The 16,616-nt window shown below is 35.3% G+C and overlaps 1 protein-coding gene across 1 annotated transcript in view; it reads left to right on the top strand.

The window, feature by feature from the left end:
* Positions 1–16,616, top strand: part of SEMA3D (semaphorin 3D) — a 256,333-nt gene that overhangs the window by 876 nt on the left and 238,841 nt on the right. The window lies entirely within an intron of this gene.

The raw sequence follows: 16,616 nt of genomic DNA, 5'->3' as shown, positions 1-16,616 counted from the left end.
CTCTCTCTCTCTCTCTCTCTCTCTCTCTCTCTCTCTCTCTCTCTCTCGCAATCTTTAGCATGACTTGCATGTGGCAGGAACGCAGACGACTTTCGTGCTGGAGCTGAACCATAAATTTAGTCCCCGGGCAGTCTGTAAGCCGCTTCCTCCCTGCACTCCACAAGTTGACACATAAATTCACTCACTTGGTCTGGGCTCATGCGGTTTAAATGCCCTGGCTGACTTTCTTTCACTAATGAGTTGGGTTGTCCAGTGTTCCTTTCCCCGAAGTGATTTTTTTGTGTGTGTGTCACTAGCCAACGGGTTTCCCTAGAAATTGACTTGACAGAAAGGAGGAAAGGAGAAGGTGTCTGAAACCACAGAGACCTTTTCTCCTCAATTGCCAGCTAACTAGGGATGTTCACCAATGGGGTAGGTGTTAGATATTCCAGGACCTTAACCCAACACGAAGATGTTTCTTGGAGCTACCAACGTTAGTAGATCCCCAAGCACGATTGTAACGCAAATCGCAGATGTTTGTCTATTAAGTTTCTCCTGAACAAAAAAGAGGAAATAAGCAAGCAGGTTTCTTTTAAAGAAAGCCTCCAACCAATGAGTTGGAGCAATGAGTTTCCTAATTCCACAGCTACGACTACTGAATTCTCTCCCCTGCCTCCAGTTCCCAACTTTGAAAATGTTGTGTTATGTGTCCTCGAATAAGAAGGCTTCCTACTCCAGTTAAAAAAAAAATTTAAAAATCTATAGTATTCCTAGAAAATGTCCCTGCTAATTGGGAAAAGAAAGAAGAGCCACTTCTTCCTTGTAGAGTCCTGCTTGTTGATATGTACCCATAGCAACTTAAAAGGTTATGACAGCAGAACTCTATACCCTCCAAAACAACTACAAGGGTATGGGTGGGTGTGTGGACACTTTTTTTTTTTGGTAAAATAAATGGGGAGTGGGAAAGGACGGCTTCCCAATTCAAACTATAGGAACCTACCCTTTTCCCATTTCATAGGTGTTCATGTCAGAGGACTAGATCAGTAGGGGGATCAAAGTTGGAAATAAGCAGGAGAGAACTAGAGGAAGTCTGGTGTAGATTTATAGAGTCTGGAGTCAAGGAAATCTGAATTCAAATTCTGAAGATTTATAACCTTTCCCAGGTCACTTAAAACTTCCCTGAATCGTGAGGCAGCTAGGTGGTGAAGTTGGATAGAGCAGGGGCCCTGGAGTTAGGAGGACCCAAGTTCAGATGTGGACCGAGACACTTAGTAGCTGTGTGACCTGAGCAAGTCACTTAACCCTGATTGCCTCAACTAACTAACTAACTAACTAACTAACTAACTAACTAACTAGATAGATAAATAAATAAATAAATAAAAGAAAAAAAAAGAAGTCCCTGAAGCTTTGTTCTATCTAGTGTTTATATAGATCCTTTGGTCAGGTGAGGCAGAGGACTATTATTATCCTCATTTTACGGATGAGGAAACAGGCTAAAAGAGATTAAATTAGTTCACCAGTAGTAAGTGTCTGAGGTAGAACTTGAACTCAGGTCTTATTGACTCCAAGTAGAAAATGTTAACTATGACACCAGCTAGCTGTAGGTACTACCTGTCTCTGAGAGTTGTTGTGAATCTCAAATGAAATAGTGTATGAAATGTGTTATGCAAATCTTAAAGTACTATTTCACAGATATAAATGTCAGTTTTTATTATTTATCTCTTACCTACAGTTTTGAGGGTGAACCCACAACATTGATATTAGAGCAAATGTATATAATAACAGGCTTTGTATCTACTAGAGTGAAAAGGGATGGGGAGGTAGAGTAAAAATGACCCATAGAAGGGAAAGGTATTTATTTCCACAGCTAACATTTCTATAGGAGTTTGCTCAGGTATGAAATGGGAAATTGACAATCAGTCCTACTTTAGTCTTAATAGATAACCTGCAACCCAAATTACCCTATTACTAAACCATGTATTAACATGGTTTTATTATTATTTTATTATTATTTATCTATTAACCAAAAAACCCTATTACTAAAGCATGTTTTGCTTTTGGGGTGTGTAACCTTCACTTATGTCTAGCAGGTACATTTCAGTTGGGCACTTTGGGAAGACTAGATCTGTGACCTATGTCCTAGGGGTTATGAGTTCAAATACAAAGAATGCTCCTTTTGAGGTCAGCCTTTGGGTAGATAATTTGAGAATGTAACTCCTAGAACCCTGGTGCACTGTGTGGGGGGACTGATCATTCTCTGAGGGTCAGGGAGAAATATAGTCAAATGAAGACTAGAGGCATGTTTGGGTAAGGTAGATGGTATACTATTAATTCCTTTTATTCATAACCTACACATTTATTAGATTTTAAAAAACTAATATTTAGTGAAGGGAAATTGGAATAAAATTGGAGATCTGGAGACCTGCATTCTCTACAATCTGCTGTGTGATCAAGTCACTTCATATCTCTGGGTTTCAGTTTTTTCATCTTTCACACGAAGGGGTTGGGATAGATAAGTATTATGGTCCCTTTTAAGGTCTTAGTAAGTTTGGATGAAGATAGTTTAAAAAATATATATATTTTAACTGATTATATTGCAAGTCAATAGCTATAAGTATTTTGAAGAAGAAAAAAAAACGGGGATTAATGGAGCTCTCTTCCAATTAGTGCCTTTTTGACCTCAGTACCCAGAGAAATGACTCTGTGGGTCAACTGTACTAATGCTCTAGTAAATAACCACTTGTCCCCTCATCTAAGAAGAATAATGTGATTTATGATGACAGAACAACAAAGCATATGACCCCTTTATTTTCTTGTCTGTGCCCATCTGGAAGGAGAAAGGCTTGTAAAAGACAATGCCTAGAACTGGTGATTTTTATTTTTATTATTAGCAATCTACATTGATTCCTAAGAAAATCTGTATGATTAGTATGCCCAGAAACTAGGGTAGTAATTGCTTTGAATTCTTTCTGCATCTAACCAACTTTTTTTCCTGTAAATCAGTTGACCTCTTATATCCTGTCAGGTAAATCCTAGTCTGCTAGGCCTGTCTTATATCTGATACAACTAGTATATTTACTTTTATGGTCATTTTTTATTGATTTTTATTGTCATTACTAATTTTATCTTTGTTCAGAGGAGGAGATGTGGCCTCATTTGTTGCAAAGCTAGGAAGTGGACAAATCAGCTCTTTATTTAACAGACTCGAAGAAGAAGCTATGGGTTTGACCCAAAGGCACTTACTGTAACTGAATTAAGATGCTGTTTGGAGCTAGAGCTAAATGAAGACCGGAAGTACCATAGTGCTTGGTTTTATATATGCAAAGCCTGTATACCCTCATTAAATAGGAGTAAGAACTTTTAAAAGTTTTGTCTTATTCCTGTAGAAGATTATAACTACCTGTTTTCTGGCCATTATTACTGAGTTGTTTAATGACTGCTTACTTTTTATATTGTCACTAGGTAGTTATTGATATTTATTATAGATCTTGAATATAAACTCCACAGTTTCAAGGTGAGAAAAAGTTCTTCATTCTCCAGGGAGGCAACAGTTCACTAGTACATACTCTGATTTAATGGTTTCTCTGTATACTCAGCCTTTTTTTTAATAACTTGTTTAGCTAAAGGGGAAAAATGTGACACAAAATCATAGTGTGCTGCCTTTGTGTGATTTAGTTTTACTAACATATTGCTTAGGAAGCATTTCTGTGTGTATGCACATTTGTGATTATAATACAAGAGCAATAATTACTATTACTCTTCTCCTAAATATTGGGCCTGGAGTCAAGAAAACTCATGTTCTTGAGTTCAAATGTGGCCTCAGAAGCTTAAAACTGTGTGACCCTGGACAAGTCACTTAACCCTCTTTGCCTCAGTTTCCTCATCTGTTCTTATGAACTAGAGAAGGAAATGACAAACCAATGCAGTGTCTTTGCCAAGAAAACCCCAAATGGGGTCATGAAGAGTAGGACATGACTAAAGAAAGAAAAAAAGATCATTCTTTTTTATAGAATTTCCTTGGAGACAGATTCTTGACTTCTCTGTATCCTCTGAATCCTTTCTATGCAAGATTTCTACATTATAGCCACACAACCACCCTTGATTCCCTACCATTATAAAAGGTAAAACAGGCACTTTTGCTGATAGAATTTGAACCTAACAATAACCTTTTCATCACTGGGTAAAATTCAGAATAAAATATACGTTTTAACAGAAAATGCATAGAAAGAAAAAAAAAACTGGACTCAAGCTCATTGTCTCCTGTTCCACAAGCTACTGATTTAGTATGATATCTGATGCAAGAGACCAGGATCTCTTTGATCTTGAGGCTTAGTTTTAATAGACACAACACAACAGAGGTAGTCAACAAATATTAAACAATCATTTATTCAGCTCTGACTACATGCAACATATTGTATGTGGTGTTGCAATACATTGAGATCTTGAGGGAGGAGAAGGACTACAGATTACAAAAATGACTAAATTATTAAGTAACAGTCTCCACAATTAAGAAATGAAGGGGTTGGACCTTTTCTAATGTCCCTTCAAGCCTTAAATCTATGGTTTTGTAATCCTATTAATATATTAAAAAAGAACACTAAGATTAAAACACGTTGCTGAAACCTGAAGAGAGGAATTATAATTCTGAAGGGTCCTATGAGGATTCCATTTGATACACATTCAAACATGAAAGACCTACTATGTGCAATGAAAACCATTATACTTGGAAGCTAGTTTGGGGGTCAGATTTGGAACCAGGGAAGGAATAGGTTTGCAGGCATTTTCATCATGCCTTTTTATCAAGGCAGAGTATAAGCAATTAATACTTGTCGATTTTCCCTCAAGATCACAGAGTGGAATAGACTCATTTTCACAATTGCTGCTGTTTTATTCAGGAAAACAAGTGACCAGCGGCTTTATTTTTCTGGCTTCTAGTTCTGCTGTTGCTTGTTGTTCTTTCTAATTATGATGTTGTAGTTACAGTCAGAGATGTACTAAGTCTAGGAAATACTGCTTTTCTTCTCCTAGCAGGAGACTTGACTTTTTTGATAGTTTTTAAAAATTCTTACCAATTTGGGAGTACATATCTTTAAAGCTCTAAGAAATAAAGCACCTATGTAAATAATTACCTATTTCACTAGTGTGGCCTAATTACTGCTTTTTAAAGTTTTATTGATGTGTTTGGTTTTTACATCACAAATATTTACAGATTACTCCCACTTCATGAGAGGTTTTTTTGTAATAAAGTAAAACAATTCAGTAAAACTAATAATACAATGACCTCATCTGAAAGGGCCTGCAACATTTCACTTCTGTAGTAAACCCCCTACCACTAACTCTCTAATTGTTTTAAATTAATGGAAATCTACTTTTTCTCCCTCCGGCTCCACCCCTCACCACATTGAAAAGAAAAGAAAGCAAAACAAATTTATTTTAACTAATATGCATAATCAAGGAAGACAAATTCCCTCAGTAGCTGTGTACAAATATATATGTTTGTGCCTCATTACTTAATTGTTACAGATCTGTTTCAGAGGCAGTAAACCTGCTGTTTCCCTTTCTAATCCATTTGGATTATTTTTTTTCCTCACCTTGTAAGGATTTTAAATATTTTATTGGTTTAGGTGTTGATCATGTTGTAAATCCTTATTGAACTTTAATTGGATAATCCCTCTAGTTTCTAGTATTTTGTCATTCAATTGTTTCAGTAATATCCAAATCTTAATGACCCCATTTAGGGTTTCCTTGGCAAAGATACTGGAGTGCTTTGCTCTTTCCTTTCCCAGCTCATTTTATGGATGAGGAAATTGAGGCAAACAGGGTTAAGTGATTTGTCCAGGGTCACCCAGACAGTAAGTGTCTGAAGCTAGATTTGAACTCAAAATGTCTCCCTGACTCCAGGCCCAGTGCTCTATCCACTGTGCCACCTAGCTGCCCCCAAAATAATGAGCATTGGTTTATAAAATCTGTACCTTTGGATCTATACAAGTGTGATAACAATAATGTGCTCTAGAAATCAATTGTTTGAATCTGATATGAGTACAATTAGCATTAAATAAATGTAGTTAAAATAATTTACAACCTTTAGATAGTAATAATTTTAAAATATATTTTAATTTATTATTATTTTAACAAAATATTAAGTATTTCCCAATTACATATTTAAAAAAATCTTTTTAACTTTTTTTAAAATTTGAGTTTCAAGTTTTCTCTATCCTTCCTGCCCCTACCCCGTCCTTGAGAAGGCAAGCAATTTGACAGCTATTAATAATTTTAAGGAACTTCTTAATGCTGACAGGGAATCATAGAATTTGAAATGGAAAGAAACTGTAAAAATCATCATGTGGAATCCTCTCATTTTAGATAGGAGGATAGAGCAGCAGTCTAGTTTTTAACTACTAGTCTTTCCCCCCCAAAACCCTAGATTGTTTGAGTAATCCTTAGCAAGGTTTGGTGAGCTAGCTGACATGTAATATTAGCCATGTGTATAAACCCATAAAGTGAGTAACAGAGAATTAAGTGAACTAGGGTCAGTAGACTTTAGTGTAAAAGTGGCCTCAGGGGACAATAGTGAAAACTCCATTGGAAAATATGGTCTGGTATTAAGGAATGAAATGAAAGAGGCCAATTGATAGCTTGTAGGCTACTCAGAAGTGTCATGATTATACCTCATGAATGTTTTCTTCAAGAAAGTCTAAACACATTGGATTATTTGAATAACAAGCAACATTAAAAACATAAGGGAATCTATCTTAATAGTTAAGAAAGGGCTTTTTTAGAATTAGCTGCCTGTGTACAATCAGCTTATCTTTCAGTTAGAGAGATGGTAGGTATCTAATTGGAGGAAAGGCTAAAGATAAGAAGATACTACATAGAATCGCAATAGCTTTGATTGAAACCAATTAAACTAAGAAAAATTGAAAATGGGCAATGATGGATGATCTTTGAGAACTTTAAAGATACTGTAGTTGGAGTGATATCCTGCCCTCTACCTCCATGCACTTTTAGCTAGTTTTTCCTTAACATGTATTGAGATCATCTTCAAGACTTGATTTATTCAAGACACTAAAGGCTTAGGCTGTTGACATCACTTCCTGGTTGCCTGAGTACAAAGCTGACACCAAGAACTCCCAAAACTCTTTGATACAATAATGAGCAAAATGATGGGCATTCCAGACAAGGAAGTTTTGCTTCGTTTAACCAACTAGAGGCATCCTCCAGGCCTATCCCTGATGACTCTCTTCTTGCTGTGGCTACCTAAATATCTTTTTTGTTAACTGTTGAATGACTTATAGTTGTCTTATTTCCCACCCAATATCACATCTAATCTATCAAGGGACTGGCCTTGGTTAGGTCAACTAATTCCAAATGCAAAGCAGTTAACCAGAAAAAAGGGAGACCAAGAGAGTAAATAGCTTTTACCGGAAAAAATGACTTAATCTTCTGGTCAAGAAGAATGACATGGCATCCTAATACAAGTTAATTTGCAAATCATTAGAAGGGAAAATAACAGAAGAGTGATATCAGTACTGCCTTATGAAAAACTATTGAGAAATGAATTTGTACGTGAAATCAGAAAGCAGGCGACAAATAGAGACTTTAAATGAAACAGTTGTACTACGCTGTGTATGTGTGCCTCAGTTTCCTCATCTGAAAAATTAAGAGAGTGGACTATATGACATCTGAGGTCCCTTCTAGATCTAAATCTGTGGTTCTATCACATTCTGATCTAATTTTAAGGTCAGCAGTAGTGGAGCCTCAATATTTGGATTCAACTACCTTAGGTATTATGTGAAGAAGTGGCTCTTAGGAAAATGAAATGAGTGAATGGACACATACTAGAGGTAACTGAATATTAATGGCACCAACAGGGAAGATTCCCTCAAAATTGATATGACCACAATTGAAGTACTTCTAGGGAAAAAATGACAATTGAGAAGACATCATCAACTATCAACCTATATGCTTTATTTCTCATTTCTATTTTTACAAGAATTGCCTGTACATTGATTGAGGGCATCTTTTATTTAAAAACAAAACAGCAACAATAACACATTCCTTTTCAGACATTCTTCTCCATCAGACAACATCATTATGATCATGACTGAGAGGTATAGAGAATACAAGATTTCACCATGCTGATCGATTGATTTTACAAAATCACTTTATTTTGTAGAGCAAAATAGAGTCTTGAAGATTCTGCTTGCATGAGATGCCTCTCATGCTTGAATTAAAATTGTATGGGAATCTGTGACATGTCATTCAGTGAGTCAATAGAAAGGTGCCGAGCACTTACTTTATGCCATGTGTTATATTAAATGCTGAGGATATAAAGAAAGGCAAAAAGCAGGTGTGACTATAGATCTACATACGAGTATCGTCAGGTATACAATTTAAGTTAATTTTTATACTTTCTTGGTTATATAATCTCATCATTCCAGGATTCAGTATTATTTAAAAAAAAAAGAAAGAAAAGAAAAGAAAAAAGAGGGACAGCTAGGTGGTACAGTGAATAGAGCACTGGCCCTGGAGTAAGGAGGACCTGAGTTCAAACCTGGCTTCAGACCAGACACTTGACCCTTATTTAACCCCAATTGCCAGAGAGAGAGAGAGAGAGAGAGGAAGAAAGAAAGAAAGAAAGAAAGAAAGAAAGAAAGAAAGAAAGAAAGAGAGAAAGAGAGAAAGAGAGAAAGAGAGAAAGAGAGAAAGAGAGAAAGAAAGAAAAAGAAAGAAAGAGAGAAAGAGAGAAAGAAAGAAAAAGAAAGAAAGAAAGAAAGAAAGAAAGAAAGATTTCATTGTTCATCTTCCTATTCCTTTACTCCAGAAATGAGGTTTGATTTTTTTAAACCTTTTGGGTGTCTTCTGTGCAAATTAAAGGTTTTAGACTTCCCATCTTGTTCTATATTATCTAAAATTGGCAGGTTTTCTGTGTTTGCAGAACTGAGTGAAACTCACTGGCCCACGTAGGGAATGAAAATTAAGACCTTGTCTCCTTAAACAGACTCTTAAATCATTTGAATTAAATAGCCATATTTAAAAACCATAGCAGGTTTATATGACAAAATTGTCACTTAAAGGTTGATAATAAGAGAGAAAAAATTACAAATTCCACATGAATTATACACACATATATACATGTATATGTGTGTGTGAGAGAGAATATGTATGTGTGTGCGAATTGTTGTAATATCTCTCCTCCTCAGGCTGGGCTAATTTTTTCACTAAAAGGTGATGAAACTTGAGACTTGATTATTCCAGAGGACTAAGGCTTGAGCTGTTGACATAGCTTCCTGGTCATGTAACTAAAACAAGAAAACAAACAAACCACAATTAGCATACAAGGAGTCATCTCCTTGGTCTGGGTACAGGTTTATGACCAAAAAGGTACTATTGCAAATGGGGAAGCAGGGAAGCTATATCCAACTGCATCAATGCCCTATACTTGCTGAATATCCTTTCCACACTATCAAAAAAGTAATTTTTAAGGATGGTCTACAAGTGTCTTATTTTGGTTCAATCCTAAACCTCAACCACAAGTCTGGCCTGCCCTAGAATACTAGTGAATAATGCTTCTAAGGTGTTTTGAAACCAAGGTTTTCATTGAGTAACTTGATTATTGCTCCTGAAATATTGATTTTGTGACTGTATTATTTTGTTAAAAATCCTTATTTTACAAGTTATATGATAAGCCTTGAAGAGGAGAAGGAAGGGAACAAGAATTTATTAAAATTTACTGTGTGCCGGCCTCTGTGTTAAGTGCTATTATTTCATTTGATCCTCATAATAACCCTCTAAGTTTGATGCTATTATTATCCCCATGTTGTGGTTGAGAAAACTGAGGCAGATAAAGATTTAGTGACTTATCTAGGGTCACACAGCTAATATCTGAGGCCAAATTTGAACTCAGGTCTTCCTGACTCCGAGCTCAGTGCCTTACCAATTTCCCCAACTTCAGTTGTAGACAAAAGCCAGTCTTAGAGTCAAGAAGACCTGTGTTCAAGTTCTGCCCTTGACACACACTGATTGTGTGACCCTGGACAAGTCATTTCATCTCCAAGTACCCCAGACAATTCTGTATGTCTCAAGTTGTAAAACTGGTGCCTGTCTTCATTGGTAGACAGAGTTGTCTCAGTGGAAGTTCCCTTTGTCTACTGATGAAATCACGCATCCGGGTTAGTACGAATGCCAAATTAAGCAGTTTTGGATAATCAGGTTGTTTCTACTTAGATAGTTCAGAGTTAGCTTCTACCTACCATTTTCAAGATTTTTTTAGTGTTCTTCATAGGATCATGGGATTATAAATTTAGAGCTATTCTCAAGATTCCTTGAGCGGAATCCTCTCATTTTTTCAGATAAGAAAACAGGCCAAAAGAGATTTTTAAGTGGCATGCCTAGGATCACACAAGTAGCAATTGGTTGAGTTGGGATTTGAACTTATCACTGGGAAAAGCTAAGTATTTGAGGAACATTCATCTACTCTCTTTTAAAAAAAATTTTCAGTAACTTAAAGTCTATATTAAATTGTTTTAAGGAAGACAAAAGAAAAAGAAATGACTGTCTATGGAAAATGTTTGCTGGTCAGTTTTGTCTAGCATCATGAGTTTGCTAACCTGTCAAACTTCATTTTAAACATGAAGAACTCCCATTTGTTATTTTAAATACAAGATCAGTAGGAGATAGCACACAGATTATCTAGCATTTTGGAATTTTTGTTTGTTTTTTTTTACTAAATCATCTAATTGCTGAGTATATCAAATTCAAATTGAAATGGGGCTACTAAACCATGTATAAAGATCTCTGCAGGCTGCCTGTTGACTTAGAAAACCTCATGCTAACATTATTTATGTTTTATTGTATTTTTATTTGTTAAATATCTCCCAATTACATTATCATCTGGTTCAGGCTTTACTTGGGAGTGGTTGGGTTGTGTGTCACCTCTGCTTTCGTCAACTACACATGGTTGGAATAACTGCTTTTGGAGATAATGTAAGTGTAGGTAGGCTTTGGCACCAAAATACATTTTCAAAGTGAAAATCACATGAGAAAATTGATTATAATGAAAAAAGAAAAAAATATAAAAAGTGAAACTAGTTCATCTGATCTCATAGCACTCTGTAACTCCTTTCATGGATTTGTATTTTAGTTTGTAATAACTTTATGTATAAATATGTCTCAGTATCCTTACTATATTCTAAGTTCCTTAAATGAAGAGATGCTGTCATTTATCTTTATGCCTCCCTTAGCAAGTCATTTAAGCCTAGTGCAGATAGTAAGCACTTAGCATGAGTGTGATGAATGAGTCAGCTGGGATAATGCTTTCCAAATAAAATCATTCTTCATTCATCTTTGTCTCCATTTTTCTTGAAGCTTAATATTATATATACAGTTATAATCAATGCTTCATTGAATCTATGACGCCAGTATTGTAGATGGTTCTTCCACTGGTAAATATCCCAGTCTATCTATGCTTACTTGTCTTGTACAATTTTTTCATCCACATACTTAGAAAATTCCTCTGTAGAGTATTGACCTAGTGGAATCTTCCTTGGGGATCTTTTAACATTCATAGTTACCATTGCACATCTTACCCATGCTAAATGACTATTCACCTTCTTTGCTAATCACTCTTACCTTTGATGGTGTTTTCATGCCACTTATAGCATGCAAGTCATTGTTGGTAATATGCTGTGACCTTCTTATATTACCCATGATTCTTTCCTTTTTTGGGAAGTGGGTGGGTTGGGTCATCTGCAGTTCAAATTCTTCAGACATGGTGATATAGAATTGATAACTATCACCAGGAACCATGAAATTATCTGGTAAACTGTGAACTAATTTTAATAATTATATTCAGTAAAAATATCTTATAATAGCTTTTCTTATGGTGAAATTAATATTTCTTTGTCCAAGTTATAAGATTCTTTAAAATATTAAAACATTATATGTGTATTAAAGAGAGGAAGAATGGCATAGGAGATAGCTAAGTGGACCTCAGCGTGATGAAAATCTGGTTTAATTTGATCTTCTTTTGTCACATACTATCTGTTTGGTCCAGGCTAAGTCATTTAATTTCTCAGTGATCCAGGCAACTCTCCATGACTATGTTATCATAAAGCATATTGCAGTTTACATTGGTAGAGGGGGTCTCTTCACCAGGAGTTCCCAATATCAATTAAATCATAGGTCTTGTCCCCAAAATCCAAATCCTCAAATATATGTTTATATCATTTACAACTCACTTGTGATAAATCCACAAGAATGGACATTAAAAAAATCAGTCTTGTCCCTTACATCATCACTTACTTTTTGAAAGAATGATTCATCCTTTTTTCCAGGGTTCTCTTTGACATTATCAGTTACTGAAAAATGGCAAAAGCTATGATGCCAGATGCTATCAATACTAAGCACTGATTCTGCCTCCTGTAATCATGTCAAGGTATCCAGATTACAGCTTTTTCCCCCTCTACAAAGTTAATGATCCTTTCTCTGATTTTATATTTTCTCTTTCCATTTCATATGTACAACATCCATATCATTCTTTGGGAAAAAAAATCTAATTCTCTCTCTATGTGTTTAGAATGCGGAGCTTAAGCTAACTGTATCCCAATAATTTGAGGAGGCAGTGAGATGTAGTGGAAAGAGCCCTGGCTCTTTCAGAATCAGAAGAATTGGATTGATTCCTGGCTCTACTACTTGGGAAAGTTACTTGACCTTTGAGTCCCTCATTTCTTTATCCATGAAATAAAAGTGTTGGACTAAATGACCTCTAAAGCCCCTTATAGCTCTATATCTATTTTGCTACCTATAGAATAATATGAATTTAGTGCAAAATATGTGTAAAATTAATCCAGTAGTGTGGCAGCTGATAAAAAAGGCTAGTTATGCATTATTCCCCTTTTTCTTCTTCTAAGAATTTATGAGTCATAAATACATTTTAAGGGCTTATTTGGGAAGACCCATGAAATCCTATTCCAGAATATCTGACTAAAGGTCCTTTTTGACGAGTAGGAAGGATGGTATCCCACTGAATCTCTTGAAATCATGAAAGAAGTCTGAAAAATGCAAAATTTTATTAGAATGACTAATGTGTTCTGTGTATTCATTGTTGTTTTACATGTAGATTCCCTCTTGGAATCCCAGACAAGGATCAAAAAAACAAAACAAATTAAAAGGCATCCTGTCTTAGATAACTTAGATCAGCCACAAAAAGTTAGAGAACATGTGGGAATATGAGATATCTATATTAATCGTGGCTGTGTTCTTTGATCGGCCCAGTAGATATATTGTCCCCCTGTCCTTTAAACCTTAGTTTAAGGAGGAAGGAAACAATCATTTATTAACTGCCTGCTTTGTGCTAGGCACTGCTTTACAGATATCATTTCATTTGAACTTCACAACAACCCTGGGAGGTAGGTGCTATCATGATCCCCATTTTACAGGTGAGAAAATTGAAGCAGACAGATATTAAATGACTTACCCAAGGTCACACAGCTAGTACAGTGTCTGTTGTCATATTTAAACTCAGGTTTTCCTAACTATAGGCACAGCTCTCTATTTATTGTCACCTAATTGCCCCGTTCCAAGTTGCCTCTTCCATGAAGATTTCTATAATTGCATCAATCAAAAAGGATAGTGAAGACAAGTACCATTCCATTTTTGTGTTTGCAGTTAAGTAATTCTTGTTACTTGCTTGATCACCTCCCCTTCTCCTCAGACCTCACAGAGTATTTTTCTTATTTCTCTCTCATGCCCTTTTGGTTTTGGTTTGTACTACAGTTATTCCTGTATGCCTTAGACTGATTTTTTTTTGAAAGAAGGGATTGTATCTTATCTAAACTTTCAGCCCCCTTGAGTCTTAGCACATTAGGTAAGTGATTAAGAAATATTTACCAAATTAAACTCCTATAATGTGCAAATAGGAATTTTACATAATATTTACTAAAATACTTTATCTTCATTTATGATTTATCTTTGAGAGTAATTTAACATTGGAGTTTAAAATTTATTACATTTTCACTTTTACTCTCCCTTTGTCAAGTAATACATATACTATGATACCTCATTTACATGTACTTTATAACTGTTTAATGAAAATAATCACCCCTAATTTTAATCACTCCTGAAAAGTGTATTTTCACATATAAAATTAAGGCAAAACAATGTATTTCCTCTATTTATGTATAAGGGGAGGAGCTGTCTTTGTACTGTTTACTTATAAATTTCCATCATCCATTATTGTCACCTGTTAGGTCAATTTCCTTTGTCACAATTTAAATGGGTATTGTTATAAAAAAGCCATCTAGAAACGTTCCAAAGATGGTAAGCAGTAAAATATCAAGGCCCCTTTGTGCTTCAATATTTTCTTTATGATTTTAACAGCCAAACTTTTCCTAAAACTTTGAGGTTTTCAAAGCACTGTACAAGTATTATCTCATTATATCTTCTCAACAGCTTTGTGAGGTAGGCTTTACAGGTATTCTACTTTTTTTTTTCATTTGAAGAAACTGAGGATCAGAAAGCAGAAGTGACTTGTCCATTGTCCACCAACTAGTAAGTGTCAGAGATGGGATATAAAGCAACAAAGGATTGCTATTATAAACTATGTTACTGAATATTGATGTTTAGATCTTATTATCTCAAAAGCACTTTAATTAATTAAAAAACATTCTTACATGACTAAAAGAGAAAATACTGAATTCACTTTAATATTTTGGGCTTCATTAGAAATTTTAATTGCAACGGGAGCTACCGTAATTAATTTTACTTTGATGAGGTCTGTCTGGGAGAAATCATCAGGAGAGTATATCTAAAAAGTTAGTAATGTAATTACACATATACATTCAATATAACTTCAGAAGATTTTAGAATAAGCTATTTCCTATTTTTATCCCCTTTCTCTCCAAGCCCCACTGCTTAGAATTCTTTTTTTGCTGTAACACATGCTTTCTTTATATAATCCAGGAAATTGTTTTTTTGATTCATATTTCCAGAATTATTAGTGTGTAGTGAAAATTTTATTTCATATCCTGGGCCCTCTTATTCAAGGCTTATTAAAACTGACTGCATTTGGACTTGGTTTCTACTTGTACTTTCCAAAAACTGAAGCACATGTGTATAGCATTTTTTTCTTCAAAGATCTATAATTCTTGAGTATTTCGTTGAACAAGGAAGAGGTTAAGGCAGTGTTGAATTTCACCATTCTTTTCTTTACCCTCCCCTGCTATGAATGCGATGTTGATGATTGAGGAAATGTACACTAAATGTCCCCCTAATAAAGTAGATGGTACAAGGAGCAAAATAAAAGAAGAAAAGTGACAATTTTGGTACTTCCATGCATCTGTGATCTCATTGACATAAGTACCCCCAGTAATACAGATGGCAGCCCTTTAATGTCTTCTCACCCATTGTGAATCTGATATATACCTTCTGGTAAATCTCCAGTGGAATATCTGCTCATCATGCTGGGGGTCATTCCTTTTATCTTTTAACAATGACTGTTCATTGGCTATTCATTAGTTTTGTTACATGACAGGACCGCTTTCTTTGCTCATTATAGATTTCCCTGGTAACACTGTAAACTGTCCACAAAATGAATCAACAGACACCAGGAGTTGTGTGTCTATCAAATCTGCCCATCCATTCTCAATCCATTGTCATAGGATATTATTTTGGTTTTGAGGTTTTGGCTAGAGGAATAGTCTTATCACATAGCTCTTTACACAGGCATCACTTGAACCATATCACTCTTCATTAATCTCTCCTCACAGGAAAGTAGAACAATAAAAGAAACCCTAAGACTCAGTATTTCTTTATTACTTAGCATATTTCACTTAAAATCAAATATTGCTCCATTGTAAAATAGTTCCCTATAATAACAATATTCACATACATAATGGGTCAAATCATAATCCCTTACTTTGTTATAGGAAAAGTTTGATAGAATATAGCTAGCTTCAATTTCCTTTTGTGTAAAATGAGAGGGTTGGATTAGGTGAGTTCTTAGGTTCTTTCTAGCTCTCAACCTATGGCCCTCTGATTCTATGAAGTACATTTTGTTGGTGATATTTCTATTTCCTTGACATCACTTATAAAGGGCTCGTTCTACTCTGTTAACAATGGACTTCAAGTCTTACATCTTCGTACTCTACTTTCACGCATGCTATCTCCATTCTAGTTAGACTTCTTTTTTTTACCACTTCCAGTTTTTGCTTCTCCCTGGTCCATCACTGGGAGCTCTGCTCTTGCCATAACATAATCAGCTTCCTTTCCAAGTTATATCCATTGTCTTCAAAATCTATCATATGGTCTACTTCCTTAAGGAAATGTTCTTGGATTGGATAAGAATAGTTTGATGATGTTACTTTCAACTTATATGAATATCATTTAAGTGAAGTGTCCATCACAGTTCCCACCATAGTGTTTGGAGCATAGTAGATAATATTAATAGGAAATAGCTGGCACTTTAATGTGTGTAAAGCACTTCACAAATATTATCTCATTTGATCCTCACAACAACTTTGGAAAGTAGGTGTGGCTGTATCCCCATTTTACAGATGAGGAAACTAGGGCAAACAGATTGAGTGACTTGGCCATGGTCACATAGCTAGTAATTTTCTAAGGCTGGATTTGAACTGAGG

The sequence above is a fragment of the Vombatus ursinus genome, unplaced genomic scaffold, assembly GCF_900497805.2.
Source record: "Vombatus ursinus unplaced genomic scaffold, bare-nosed wombat genome assembly UNPS02014830.1, whole genome shotgun sequence".
Taxonomy (NCBI): domain Eukaryota; kingdom Metazoa; phylum Chordata; class Mammalia; order Diprotodontia; family Vombatidae; genus Vombatus; species Vombatus ursinus.
Note: the sequence above shows the minus strand (reverse complement) of the source record. Positions and strands in the feature narration are given on the sequence as shown.